Source organism: Pinus tabuliformis, chromosome 3_1 (assembly GCF_031772625.1).
Source record: "Pinus tabuliformis cultivar Carrire ecotype Pingquan chromosome 3_1, CPIR1, whole genome shotgun sequence".
NCBI classification, from domain to species: Eukaryota; Viridiplantae; Streptophyta; class Pinopsida; order Pinales; family Pinaceae; genus Pinus; species Pinus tabuliformis.
Window position 1 is genome coordinate 507,352,951 of NC_142301.1, and position 13,915 is coordinate 507,366,865.

The 13,915-nt window shown below is 36.2% G+C and overlaps 1 pseudogene across 1 annotated transcript; it reads left to right on the top strand.

The window, feature by feature from the left end:
* Positions 1–822: 822 nt before the first annotated feature.
* LOC149188034 (gibberellic acid methyltransferase 2-like) lies at positions 823–2,660 on the top strand (annotated as a pseudogene). Its single transcript, XR_016256230.1, has 3 exons — positions 823–1,580; positions 1,659–1,939; positions 2,164–2,660. The product of XR_016256230.1 is annotated as a gibberellic acid methyltransferase 2-like (transcript).
* The last annotated feature ends 11,255 nt before the right edge of the window (positions 2,661–13,915 follow it).

Sequence of the window (13,915 nt, forward strand, 5' to 3'; positions counted from 1 at the left end):
ATACATAACTTGGTTGATTTGGTACTTTGGTGACATGGGTCCCTTTTGACCATTACTATTATAATCACTAAATGTTTACATACACCTCTTAAAAGTGAATAAATTAGAAAAACTTGAAATAATTTTTAAATAAGATTAAACCCTTATTTTTGAAAATTATATTCTAAAATAAACATAATTAGAAAATTTTTATTCCAAATAAGACTCACTTATAAACATATTCATATTTATCAAGATAATAATAATTATCAACTATCTTCACATTTATTAATATAATAATAATTATAGTGACATTTATCAATATAAAAATAATTATCAAATATAGTCACCTATATTCACCTATATCAACAAGATAATAGTACTTATCTTTATTAGTGATAATAATGATAATGATTATTAACTATAGTAACCTATAATAACATAAGTGTAATTATGTGATCGAACTAAATTAAGATATTTTTTTTTGTGTTGGTTGGCAATTGACTTAACATAATTTTTTTTTAGAAATTTCCTAAATAATATTATGTAATATTTGTAATCTGTCCAATATTTCTGATACTAGCTCCATTGTTATTAAAAAAACCTAACCCGACCTTCACTACTGCTTTAAAAAACCTATTAAAAAAACCTAACCCTCAACGGTTGCAACTCTTCACTACCGCTTTAAAACACCTATGAAATGAAATCTCTGCTGGCTAAAAAAAAGAGTTGAGTCAAACATAATGGGGAATCGCCAAAAAGGTGAACTAACGTCATGGGGAATCGTTCACTGTTCTGTTTGTGGGCACACTGTTTACGCAAATCAAATGGAGTACCACATTATAATCTATGATTTATATGTACGATGTCCTGCAATTATACATAATTATTAAAAAGCAACCAGAGCTCGGCTCACTCAGCCTCTTACAGACTTCGCGCCGTTGCTTAAGAGCTGAGCATTGGCTGTTTGATAATTAGTGTTGTGATTTGTCACTCTGCAAAATCCTGCTCCTCTTCTGCTCTGCTCTTGTCTTATCTCCTCTAAAATGGAGAACGGTGGCACTGAGACGCAGCCCAATTCATGTGGAGTTCCCAGAATGGCAATGGATAACGGCACTCGACTGAAAACCAGCGGCAGCAATAATCTGCATGGCGTTCTTCACATGTACTCCGGCAATGGAGATGCAAGTTACGCCGAGAATTCTTACAGACAGAGGTACGTTTTCCGTGTACTGCAGCCGCTGTTTGAGGCCGCCATTGAGAACCTCACGTTTCCCCAAGAAGGCCCTCTCAGAATCGCAGATCTGGGGTGTGCCACTGGTACGAACACGATATCAGACGTTGATTTTGTTGTGAAAACACTCACGAACCTGTGTGGGAATGGGCATAATTCTAATGGCGGAGGCTCAATGCCAGAGATCCAGGCTTACTTTTCTGATTTGCCTTCCAATGACTTCAATGGGCTCTTCAATCTGCTGGACAGGTCTGGGCGCTTGCCTTATTTTGTTGCAGGGGTGCCCGGATCCTTTTACAACGTTGTGTTTCCGAGATCGAACATTCATGTCTGCTTCTCTATCATGGCGCTTCATTGGATTTCAGAGGCAAGCTCTGCGTGATTTCATGATTACAGCCAAGTTACCATATGAACTTTCTGATGAATTTTGTTATTATTGTTGCAGGTGCCTGAAGCTGTTGCGCAGAAAACTTCCCCCTTGTATAACAAAGGAAGAGTATGGATCAACAGGGCAGGCAGGATATTGCAGAAGCTTACTCAAAGCAAGCTAAAGAGGATCTCAACGATTTCATTAAATGCAGAGCGCAGGAGATAGCACCGGGAGGTGTAATGTTCTTGTGCATGATGGGAAGGCCAGACACTTGGCCTCCTGCACAACAAGTCTCAGTGGGAGGAGAATTCTGTGGCCAGGACTTTGAAGATGCATGGGATGAATTGGTCTGCCAGGTAATTAAGGGTGAAAATTTATGTTAAAATATATAATTTTAGCTAATTTTTTTAGTAAATTATTTTTGGAAAAAATATTGGCCAATTTGAAAATAAAAAATTTTAATAATTTTTTTTTTTTTTGGAAAAAACGTGGAAATTTCACCCATTTATCAAAAACGCTATAATATCTGTTTTAAAAAAATAATGGTATGAATGTGTGGGTGTTGTGATACCATATGCAGGGGATTATCAGCTCAGATGTGAGAGACTCTTTCAATCTTCCATGGTATTTTCCAAATGCAGATGAACTAAGACAGGCAGTGGAAAACTGTGGCGCTTTTGATATCCAGAGCGTGCAAGTGTGCGAGGGGGTGCCTAGCATGGCCGAGGAGGATTTCGAGGAGTATATCAGTGACCCAAAGATGTTTGGGTTGATGAAAGCCAATATGGTCAAGAGCTTTACGGGCAGTTTGGTTGAAGCCCACATTGGCAAGAAATGTACTAACAGGCTTTTTCAAGTATTCCGGGAGAAGGCCGCAGCGCTTCTCCACCGCAATCCACCTTGCAGATTGGTGACATGCACAGTCGCTTCGCTAGTGAGAAAGTAGTGTATCACGTCTGGTTATCCATTGATATTCAGTTTCATAAGTTATGATAGTCATTTCACCTGGAGCAGGGGGAGCAGGGGGTTGCTGATCTTGAATAGAGAGATTGATGTTATGTATGGGTTATCATTTTATCTTGAAATTCTACATTGTTTTTTGGATTTTAATGGCCTTGCCCTTGGCCCATATCTCATAAAATAATTACAATTTTTAACCAGATTCCATAATTTTTATTTTTCACATAAAGCTATTTTTATTTTATTGACTTATATTTATAAAATTTCTATTTATTTTATCTTATTAACTTATATTCCTAAAGTTTCCATTGAATCATTGTTCTATAAAAATAACCATTTTATTTTTATTGTTGAAATAGATTTTATAATAAAAGGAATATATATATATATATATATATATATATATATATATATATATATATATATATATATCCAATCACTTTCTATTTTTGAGTCTAATGCAATCGCTCATATCTATATTAGATTTATTTCCAAGATAGCTCTCAAACCTATTAGATTTGTTTTTAAAATATAAAACATATAACTAAAGGAACAAGATTCTTATTGACTTTATTTAAAGTTTAATATATTTATATTGTAAATTTTAATATAAATTTATTTTGACTTTATATTTATTAAGTATTTAGACATATTTTACAATCCAATTTAATGTTGAAGATACATTACAAAATAATAATATGAAATTAATTTCAAGATCATTAGATTTAGTGTTTAATATGGAGTTGACATATTACATGTAAAAATAATAAAAACAAAATAATAAAATTAAAATTTCTTATATTTAAAATTTTCATATATGTAATTTATTCTATTCTTAATAAAAAGTTGATATATAAAATTAAAAAAAATATTAATAACAATAATAAATAAATAATATGAAATAAAAATCAAATATTTGAAAATACTTAGTGTATATATACACACACACACACATATATACACACAGAGACACAGACACAGACACACACACACACACACACACACACACACACATATATATATATATATATATTATCCTTAATTGTAACATTAGTAATGCTTTACTAATTGTAACATTAGTGGGTTAGGTATTTTATGAAAAGTGTATCATTATATAATTTTGTAATTTATTTTGATATTTTTTTAGGCGAAAAAAGTTGGAGGGAAGAATTATTTTAGTGGTAGGTTTTAATTTCAAACATCAGGGTTTGTAAATTTTCATAGCTATTTTGAGACATCAAATGTCATTATCTAAGGTTGCAACTTTTGTAGCTAGTGCACACACCTTTAACATTGATCTACATTTTGAGAATTTTCCAATAGTCTAAAGATCACCTCAATTTTAAGTTGTATTCAAAAGTTATGTCTCTCACAATTTGACCTATCTAGGTGACCACCACAGTATGAGTGGACACCACATCATCCCTTATTACTCATAAATGTAGGGTTACACACATGATGACTTTCAAGAATAATATAGAAGGTCCAAAACCTTATCATATTTAGTATTGAGGATGTTAAACACCTAACCCTATATGCCTATCATGCTATGTTAAATACTACGTTGCTAGGAGGGAACGAGGTTCCATTCTACTTGTTCCATGGTTTAGAAAAACATTGAAGTGGGGTATTTCTAGAGATACGTAGGAGGAGGATCCTATAATAGTCATTCATACCATAGAGTTAAAAGGTGACTTTGTAGGAGTTACTAGTCCTTTGTATGTGCATTTTTATAACTAAAACAAATAGAAAAAAGGATATAGCTCACCTTCTCGCTGGGTTTTCTGTTATATTGAGTTTCCTAGGATAAATATTGTGTTAATTTGCATGGGTGGTGTTTTTATGTTCTTGTTATTTCCATTTATTATTTCAAATATTTCATAAATTCAAACAAAGATAGTATTAAATTAATCTAGAATCTAAGGAAAATAAATCTACATAATCTAAGATTTCAAATTATTACAAGGTTTTTTGTGATGAATTGTTTTAGTGGAATTTCCACAACAATTTACAAATCATATTGGTATGAAAGTAGATATTTTTGGAGTATTTGTGGGGAATTGTAGGATATAGGAATTGGATTATGAAAAAGAGCTTCAAAACACTAGTGGACGATGAGTTTGTTCACATCGACCCTTGCGATTAATTAGAAGAGAGATTCATGAGGCTAGAAAATCATGTTTCTTATCTATCTTACAATATGGACCTCCTCATAGTGGATTTAGCAAGAAATCTCAAATTGTTGGTGGAGGTTAGAGGATATGACTTAGAGATCTAATTATAGGGGAAATGGGTAGATCATGAAGACTTGGAAAAGGAGTCAAGGAAAGATACCAATAAAGAGTAAGTAAGTTCTAGTACTATTACCCCTTCATAGTCCTTGTTTAAAATGGAAGGAAAAGTGGATATAAATACATACCAAGGTGATATATATGTAATATATTGGTTGAAAGAGTTAGAGGTATATTACAATGTCCACCATATAAAAGAAGTAAATATTTCATTTTCTAGATTGAAGTTAGAAGGCCATGCGTTAAGTTGATGTGAAAGTCACATAGAGACACTTAGGTTTGAGGACGATTCACTAATAACTATGTGGGAGGATTTTAAAAACCTCACAAATTCTACCATATTGGGTATGTACATGACTAATGGGCTCATTGGAAGTAATTCAAGAAAAGGTAGAGGCAAAGTGTGCAAGAGCACATCACTGAATTCAAGAAGATGACTACCATGTTAGGTATCTATCCTAATAAAATATAGGTACTCTTAAATTATTTAGGGGGTATACATAGTCATTTTTGGAAGTAAGTGATGCTCTTCAATCCCAGGAGAATTTATGAACTCTGTGTGCAATCATAATATCTAGAAAATATAGGCCACAAAAGGGAAATCAAGTGATTCCAAGTAGAAAGAGCACCAAGATGCTTCCAAGGAGGAAAAAGAGAAATGGAAAGGGATAGATAAGAAGATGTCAACCATTACACACTAGTGTAATGATTCAAGTAACCACTACAACCATTGTAATTAATTAAATGTCATAATAAAGAAAAGTGTTGGAAGCTACACATAGATCTAAACCCTAAGAATCATAAGAACAATTCCAAGAATAATAACCTTCTAGCCATAGATTTAAGTAATCGAGTAAAAAGAAACTTGGGCATGGATGAGAATATTTCTTGCACTTTAGAGTAGATGTAGTTGAATTTAAGTAGCATTTATCGCAAGTGGGAGAAAGAAATAAAAAAAACTATTGCATATCAACATAGAAGCAAATATGGTCAGGAAATTGAGATTAAAGACTCATGATAATATTAGCCCATATCCATTGGGATGTGTCAGTAAGGAGGCAAAGATAAAGGTAACAAAACATTGTAGAACCAATTTTCCCTTTAGTGCTAACTTTATTGATGAAGTAGAATTGGATGTAGTTTTAGTAGATGTATGTGGTGTTGTGTTTGGCAGTTTTTGTATGTACATGCATGAAACAATCTTAACTGGGAGAGGAAAACAATACCACATTATGAAGGAAAAAATTTCTTTATCATTAATGCGCATATGGGAAAGTTGAAGATTTCATTGGTAAGTGCCAATTAGACTAAAAATTTGATTACTTTTAACAACAAATATGTTTGGATATTTTTAATAGAAAATCAATATATATAAGAGTCCATGAGAGCTAAGTCATCCTTGAAGGGGTGTACTAAGGAAGATAAAAAAAAATGGAACAATTTCTATAAGTGTACAAGAGTGTGTTCCAGGAGCCTAAAGGAGTACCACCCAAGAAGGAAGTGGAGCATAAGTCTAGTCATTTCCAAACTTGTTGTTTCCAAACATCTGGTTGTACATGTAGTCAATTATAGAGGCAAACGAGATGAAGTAGCAGTTGCAACAACTATTGGAATATGACATTATTCAACCAAGCACGTCACCATATGGGTCACCCATTATAATTGTGCCTAAGAAGGATGAGACTTGGTGAATGTGCATTGATTACATGTTGTTAAAAAAATATGCTTAAGAACAAGTACCCCATGTGCAAGATAGATGATTTGATGTATCAATTGCAAAAATCCAAATACTTCACCAAGTTGTACTTAGAGTTAGGGTATCATTAGGCCTAGGTCAGAGAAGAAGATACCTGGAAGGTTTCCTTCAAAACCAGGCAAGGTTTATATGAGTGTTTAGTCATGTTGTTTTGCATATGTAATGCATAAACTATGTTTATGATGTTAATGAATGATACACTACACCCTTTTATAGGTTCCTTTTTTATTATTTATTTGGATGATATATTGGTATACAATGCTACATGGGAGGAGCACATATCATATTTTATGCAGGTGCTAGAGACATTAATCAAGAAGCACCAATCACTCAAAAATCTCAATAAATGTGAGTTTGTACAACAAAATTTGGTGTATTTAGGGTATGAGATAGGTGGAGGATAGTTGAAGATAGATCCTGCCAAGGTGGAGGCTATCATGAAATTACTGATGCCTAATAATGTTTCTAAGGTTTCAAATTTCATTGGGGAAACATAGTACATGAGGAAATTCATAGCCTCATTGTCATTAATATCAAAACCACTCCACACAATAACAACGAGTGAAAAGAGTTTCTAGTGGGGGAAGGGTCAATAGAGATCTTTTGAGGAGTTAAAGAATAATATTAGTTAATCATTGGTTTTGGTATTAAATAACTTTCTACAACCCTTTGAAGTGGACACATATGCATGTGGGTATGCTATGGAAGTGGTGTTGATATAGGAAGGAAGGCCTGTATGCTACCTTTCTAAAGTATTTCATGGGGAGGTTCTCAACTACCCTACCTATGAAAAGGGGCTCTATGCCATAGTGCAAGGTGTGAAGAAGTGGAAACACTATCTAATGGGAAAGGAGCTAGTAATACACACAAATCACTAGCCATTATAGTACATGTAGACCTATAATAAACTACAATAGGTTAGGAATTACAAGTGGATGGGGTTTCTATAACAATTTCATTTAGTGATAAATTATAAGAAAGTAAGCATAAACAAGTTCACTGACATGCTTTTAAGGACACCCACATCAAATATCACAACATTGGATACTCTTATTCACATGGAACCTTTCACCCATGATGCATATAAATAAGCATATATAGAGGATATCAAGGAGGTGTTTCAGTAGTTGTAGAGCTAGAGTCATGTGCACGATGGTGACAACATTGTTGAATACCATCTCTAGAATGGGTTACTCTATAGGTAACTATTTTAGGGGCTACAACCACCCTCCAAAACTTTTCCTTAACTTCGTTTTGGAGCCTCCCTACCAACCTTTCACAACACCTTGTCTTACTTCGTCAAGTACACAAGCTTCAGTTTTTTTCTTGCACAAAGACAGCTTATCAATCAAGGCTTGATGCATTCCCCTCATAGGTTGATCACTCAAACTTGGTCAAGCTGCAGGCTAAGCAACTTCCCCAAGGAATTGCACAATTCTTGGGGAAAACTTACCTTCCCTCCAGAAATTGCGCAATCTTATTTGGCAGCCTGTTGGGATCTGGAATTGTGCAATTTTTCCAGACAGTCTTCACCCAAAAAACTGCACAATCCTTCCCAGAAGGCTTTCTCAGCCTAGGAATTACGCAATTCTGGGCAATAGTTAGCTTCTATGCCTAGGAATTGTGTAAATATCTTGGGAAGCCAACCTAAATCCCAACTAAAAATGCACAGTTCCTGCCAACAGTTGAGCAGCCTCATGCATGAGTAGTTGGGTTGACCAGTTCCCCCAGGACCAAGTAAACTTGAATTTCATGCATGGCTTGCTTTTCCCAGAATAGAAAAATGGAACATGCAAAAAGCATCCCATGATTCAAGGAGATGTTTTTAGTAGTTGGAGGTTACATGCAAAGTTCATTTTAGAAACTTTCCTCCAAGTGTTAATTTTTCCTAGATTTGTGGCATGCATGTCGAGCTCAACTTTATTTATTTGATGCATTAGATCTCATTCTTTCACATTGATCTTGGAGCTCTGACATCCCACAATACATCTATGACTCTTGGACAGATTCGACTCAACTATTCATGGGTAAGTGGTGTCAACTTGTCTTTTTCATTATTTCTGTCGCTTTTTATGTTTTCACTTGTGTGAGTGTTATTTGCTTGATTTATTTAAATGCTTGCCATAATTTACATGCATACTAGCTTGTACTAGCATCATTTCAGTTTTCCTTGCTATCTCACTGCTGTCACATGCATGAAACTGTTTTGCATGAACGGTCATCGATTCGAAAACTTGCTTTAACCACATGCATGTTGATTTGTTTATTGAATCTTTCATTCAATGTTTGCATGCACGATCAATCACTTCTGTTTTCTCTTAGTGTCGCCATGCATTTACTTTCATATTTTCTTTCAGTTTCTCGTCGGCGGGTCTGGGAAACCTTGGCTTGGACTCTACCTAACCAGACAACATTGCATAATATGGGGAAGGAAGGCTTTGTCTTCCTCTTTAGAAATGCGCATTTTTTCCCAGACACTGTCCTCTAGGACTGTTTTGTGCATTTCTGAGGGACAATGATCACTGGCCCAGAAAATTGCACAATGTAGTCCTTGAGTCTATAGTCATTGGTAGCTGAAATTATGCATTGTGTAATCTTGGCAGTCACCAGTCATCCTGGATTGTGCATTACGCAAATTCAACAGCAAGTCTTTCCTCCCAGACAACCCAGACTGCCTTTTGCGTAGTTCTGGCATCCAGTCACCTAGCCTCCCAAAACAAATTGCACAATCTTTTCCTATCATTCCCCAGGTATATGTTAAGTCATTCCGTAAATTTGCTTTGATTTTCGCTGACAGATTTCTTGCCATGCATGTTGATTTGTCTCCAGATCTTTCAGGTGTTCATCTGCCTCTTAGCAGTAGATGATTAATGGCCTCCAAGAGAGCAGGATCCAAGCACACTAACGGAAGTGCAACTGGAGTAGCAGTTAAGTAGGTGTCTGCATGTCTATCGATCAATGAAGATAACAAGTTGTTTCTAGACAAGAACATCAAGATGAAATGGAAACAGGTCAATGAAGAATTTGCAGGCACTTTTATGGAAGACCTTGAAGACTGTTAAGTATATGTGAACATTCACAAGTCTGACTTGTACCATATTTCATGTAGATACCCCGCGTTCCCATGCGCGTACATGATACACTAGATTGTCTCGCACACTTATCCCGAGATGATGACTCTAAGAAGTGTCAGTGGGACGAAGGTTGCCACCTTTTGGGCATAGGATTATGATGAGATGTATTTGATGTCAAAGTTAATGACTATCATGGAGACTCCTTTCAACTTACCCAGCAGCAATGCCAACTCCGGAGACATTCTAAAGAACTGGGTAAAGGAGCCAGCTAGATTCAGGATGAAACCCAACTAGATCTACAAGACGAAGATACTTCCGAAGGCGTAACAATACTTGTTCATATTTTCATGTCGACTATGTGGCCAAGAAAGCACGGAAACCTTCCCACAAAGTTAGGTAATCGCGTTGGACCAACTGGCCAGAGAGGGTAAACCATGTAACTAGTCCGACATAATGGCTCATCAGCTGAAGGAATAGGTAACGAAGGCTCGAAAGTCACTAGGAGGTATGCAAGTGGAGATCTACATGCCCGCCTACATCTTATATGAAATTTGTGCCTGACAAGAGTTCCCGGGCTTGGAGTGCGCATGGTCACCGGCAGAGACTGTTGTGAACACATATTGAGAGTTGTTGTCTGAATTCAGCTTCAAAGGAGTAATCACATGATTGTTTGATCATTTTGTCACCCTAGTCTATGTAGTGTCCTATCTAGGGTGCTAGATTAGGTTATATTTATTATCGACCAGGATAAGTAAACTTCGAGGCATGCGTCTACAATCTAGAGACATAAAGGATTCCTAACTAAGTGTTCATGATGGTAGGTTACATAACTTCTTTACGGAAGGTTGAGGTATGCTGCCTATCATCTGGACACTCAGGTCACTCAATTCATCTACCTATTCTAAAAAAACATTGTGCATTACTTAAACCAAGATTTCAATCCCCTTACGAGGATGTTGTGCATAAAACCCCTGTTCAGTGAACACTCAGCATTCAATGTTTATCATTCATGAAAGATTGAAACATACTGAAATCATAAGCACACTTAAAATTCAAATACATGAGAAACAGGGTTCATGAAGATGCTTTTAAAAATAACGAAAGATCAGATCCCTTACAGGATACAGTTCAACAATCTCAGCGATGAATCCTTCAAGCCACCATCATAAACTTCACTCATACGAATTGCTAATTAAATCAACGAAAGAATAAACCAAACTCTAATTACTGTGCATACAGAAGTTGCTAATAAAATAAACTGACAGTATACTCGTTCCACGCAGGGCCTGTCCGCGTTTCAAAGGTATACTGGACTGCGCTCAAGCAACTATAGAATCAACGCAATAACAAAATCATGACTGCAACTGAGTTCTAGTATTAAGTTCAAAAGCTCTGTTTTTCAAAATGATACCCAGAGAACAACTAACCAACAACACATAACTATGTTTACATATGTCTTTTAACAAAAAACTAACACCGTTTACATTTTGGGACGAATGTACATTCATTATGTGGCTGTTGCCGCTTTTGTTATGGAATAGTTTTTAAGTTGTTTCCATTCTGAACCGATTTCAAAAAGGAACAAAACTAAATCGGTTTAGAACCCTATGTTGTTGCTGCTTTTTTCGCCAACATGCTGTGCTTTGACCATCATTGACCGCGCATTCAAGAGTGTTGGTTCTGCTGTAGGATAGGTGTTCGTCCATGCTTGTACATTCTATTTTTCATCCCTACCCTTTGCTTTAGCTTAGCTGTCATGCCATATGTCAAACAATAAACCAATTATAGGATGTTGTAACTTCCTGTAGTCTTTTTATCAAAAATCCCTAATTCTTTAACATAAAACTCATAAATCAATTTTAATGCATCTAACAACTATAATACTGTTAACTAATCAATTTCAAGGGGTCTAAGAGATGTATGAAGGAAAAAGGTAGGCAAACAATGTGTTTCAAGAGGAAAAGGAGGTCATGGAATGGTACCAACATCTCTCCATGACTTAATGAATTAGCATGACCTCATGCTAACCCCGATGTGCTTCCTCTGAACTCTGTCCCTGCTTGTACCTGTGTTGCCTTCAACAATGTATCCACATTCTTCTTCACCTGGGCATCCTTCTGACCATGGAGCTCATGCTTTAAACTTTTGTACTTTTCCTTGAGGGCCTTCTTTTAGTTGTACCATTTATTGGCCCACTTACAAATATCTGTTTGTTCAGCTTCAAGTTCATTGATTCGTTCCCTTAACTTCTCATTTTTCTGTTGAGTTTCTTTACTCTGTGCTCTTAGCAATTCATTTTCTTTCTTGATAACTTTTTCCAACATATTGGCCTCCATTAGTTCTTCCTTTAACTTCTCAATTTGCTTCTCCAGTTTCTTCTATTTCTTAATGGCAGGTTGTGAATCTTTTTCTTGCCTGTTATTGCTTTCAACCTCCATCTCAGCTCCTGGTCCAGGTTGTGAGTGGGCACTACTCTCAATATCCATCGGTATAGGTGCATTTGATTCAGGCTGGTCTTCTTGTAGCTGGGCCTTTGATGCTCTCCTGGTTCTTCTTGTATAGGTGGTAAAATTTTTATCTTGCTCTGCTTCCTGAGCATCCTCTTTTCTCATTTTCCTTGTCCTCACACTGCTAACAGGTGGAGGTACCTTGCTTGCTTTGTGTATAGGAATCTCTTCATCGATATCATTCATAAATCCTGAGTTCTCCTGTGGTTCTTCCTTGTCTTCTTCATCTTTAATTTGGTTGGCAGCCAAGAATTCCTTCCACATTTTCCCTCTTCTCTGTAACTCATACTCAATAAGAATTTTAACTAGCCCAAAGTGATATAAGCTCTTGTCTTCGTTACCTTTCTGCTTTTGGATGGTCTTCGACATTTTGGTTAGGCTTTGCAAGAGGAAGTATGGCAGACTGATAACACACTGCCCTTTCAAATGTAACAGTAATTTGATATGGTACAAGTAAACAATACTGTAGCGGCCTTCACAAGTTACAAATTTTTGGATGATATAGACCATCTCGTCCCAGGGATGCACCAGCCAGCTCCTTGGGACGCCTTTCTTCCAATTGACGGATGAAACCCTTGATCTAGACATAAATTGAGTCCATGACTTCTCTTTAAATTGCTTTGTCTTGAAGTACTTCTCCCCTTCTGGGCTGATCCCTAGGGACTGGGCTATGGTGTCTTCCGACACCCTGAATGAAAAATTACCTATCAGAGCTTTCTCTCCATTGAATGTAAAAGCGAATTTTTTGGTGACCTCTTCATTACTTCCACGAAATTTCTCTAAAAAGGGCAGCCACTGTATTTCTTTAAGAATTGAAATGCAATCTTCGTGATACTGGGAACTGTCGAATATGCTTGGTTCGACCCTATTGGTCATTTTGGCAGAGAGTTGTGCTCTAACTCTTCTTTGTTTATGTTTTGCAAATTCAACAAAGAAGTTTTGATTTGTTACCTTTTGTCTTCCGCCCCAACACTGCTGACCTGGTGGCGTCCTCGGCTCTTTAACACTAGCTCCTTTAGTAACCCAAGCGATGCTCGATTGACTGTCTTGTAATTATGGTGGAGGTCGAACCCAAATGACTACATTTTCCTTTCGTGGCGCTTGCTACTTTCAGTCCTTACTGTTGAAGTCACAGGAGTCGAATGCTAACATAGAATAACTGAGAATGATAATGAAATAACCGGCTTGACTTAATTCATAGCATATTCATCTTTTGAAATAGAGGAATGGTTGTATTGGTCGTATGGATGCCATCATAGAAGCGCTAGAAGCATATATGAAGTACTGGGATATGATTTCAGGTAGTCGTTTGCATCATTTGGCTTTGTCAGGTGGTTAAATCATAATTCGGTCGTTTCAAACATAATGAACAAGCCCGCATAACATTTGGTTTTCAAACAATTCACCACGTGTCCTGCTTCTGTTGGTACCCGACCAAATAGAAATGTTGGAATGGCTGTAGGGTCTGATTGGTTGGTAACAGAGATTGAAAAGGTGATACGAGAGGGGATAACAAAATCATATAAGTATGAGTTAGGTTGGAGTATTGGAAGATGATAGGGATTAACAATAGGATAATGAGTGATAGGTATGGAGGTGTCTCTGAAATTGATCATAACAGTCACAATTATTAAATTTAACATTAAAAATTAATCTAAGAATTTAAATGTTAAGAATAAGGAATACATTACACTTTTGTTGGTTGTTCAAGCGTTGCATTGGCATGCTAGGTAGGACTAGTCTC